Consider the following 1691-nt stretch of genomic DNA (forward strand, 5'->3'; position numbering starts at 1 on the left):
TTTTTTTTTTTTTTTTTTTGTCAATGTTCGAAGGGACAGTTTTTATTTTGCATCTTTTCAAGGGTGTAAAATTATCAACATTTTTTTTATGTGCCCCAGGGGGTAGCTTTTCGACCAGTTCACAACAATTTGAAAGTTAAAAATGGGCGTCTGGGAAAATGATGGTCCTTTCTCGAACTCGGAAAAAATAAACACGTGCAGGCGATGTACGTACCCGGGGCGCAAATCCCTAATGCATGTAAACTCGCGCATCTGGTCTGCAACACGAAGTTAAAAGACAAAGGACAGTTCGTCACACACAGCGATGAGTTACATGGAGCATACCACGTGATACACATCATTTCGCGCGTACTTAAATTAAATTACAAGTTTTAGATGACTTCAATTTTTGTAAAACTTCCGCCCCCCTTCTGATAAACCATTTTGGCGCCAAAGGGGAGTACAACTCGGTCATTTTTATTAACACCATTTACGACACCCTGTCGCGGTACTCTCATACGCATGGTCCATTTTAACATGTCTAAATGTTCCCATATACAAATGTCTAAATGTGCAATTTTGCCATTGGCAAGTGGGCGTATTTTTTTCATTTCTTATAATTCGAAAGTGACGAAATGGGGAAATGGTATTTAAATATGCGCACCTCCCCTTCGTATTTGTAGACCCAATTTACAAAAAGGGAAATAGCAAAAAGAATTGACAACTACTTTTAAACAAAATGTAGTCGGGGACATCCCCATTGGATGGCAGAAAATTTGAATTTTTTTTTTTTTTGTCACCATTTTGTGAACAAATAAAGTGAATTTTTACACCCTTTTGGTACATTAGCAAAAGGGAGTTATATTCAATGCCCATTTTGCGCAATTCATGTGTGCACAAAAACAGATGCTCTTTTTCAGGTCAGTATCTACGTACATGCATATGTCGTCTTTAACCCTCACAGTAAAGAACTCCTTTGCGTGTTCGATTTGCTAGAAGGTATTTACTAAATTATATTCGCATGGTGAGAAAATAATTAGCCGTGCGACAGGGCACAACCCCTGTGTTGTAACCGCCGAGGATTGCAACTTATGTTACACAACTGTAGAAGCGCAGTTCCTGTAGTTGCAGTTGCTCGAGCTAAACGTAATTCTCTTTATCAGTTGTGGAGGAAAGAGCGCTACGTGCAATAAACTACCAAGCGTAACGTAAATGGGGTGCATTTTCAAACTGGAAAAAAAAAATTGGCATGTTTTCCTCACCTTCATAGAACAGCACATTTCGCGCATCCATTTTGTTCGCGATGAGAGGACAACATTGCAGAGTCGGACGTTTCGTCCTGCATTTGCACAACGGAGATGTTATGGCTATCGCAGGTTAACTTAATTTATTTCCCTTTTGCTCTTTGTCCTGCCGGGCGGCAAACCAAGCTCCCCACTTTTTTCTGCCAAAAGAGCTCGTTCAACCCCTCCATCTCCCACGGCGGGCATATACTTTACACTATTTCTAAATGTTTATATATACTTTAATATATATATTAATTTTTTTTATTTTCGAACTGTCTCATAGAAAAAAAAAAAAGTTTTGCTTATAGCACACATTTATTTTAATAAAACAAGAAAAGGAGGCGAAATATCATGGGATGTGAAAAAAAATTTTAAAACAAAAATGGAAATTTAAAAATAAAGGGAAATAAAACATTACTCAGGAAA

This window comes from Plasmodium cynomolgi, chromosome 10 (genome assembly GCF_000321355.1).
Source record: "Plasmodium cynomolgi strain B DNA, chromosome 10, whole genome shotgun sequence".
In the NCBI taxonomy this organism is placed as follows: domain Eukaryota; phylum Apicomplexa; class Aconoidasida; order Haemosporida; family Plasmodiidae; genus Plasmodium; species Plasmodium cynomolgi.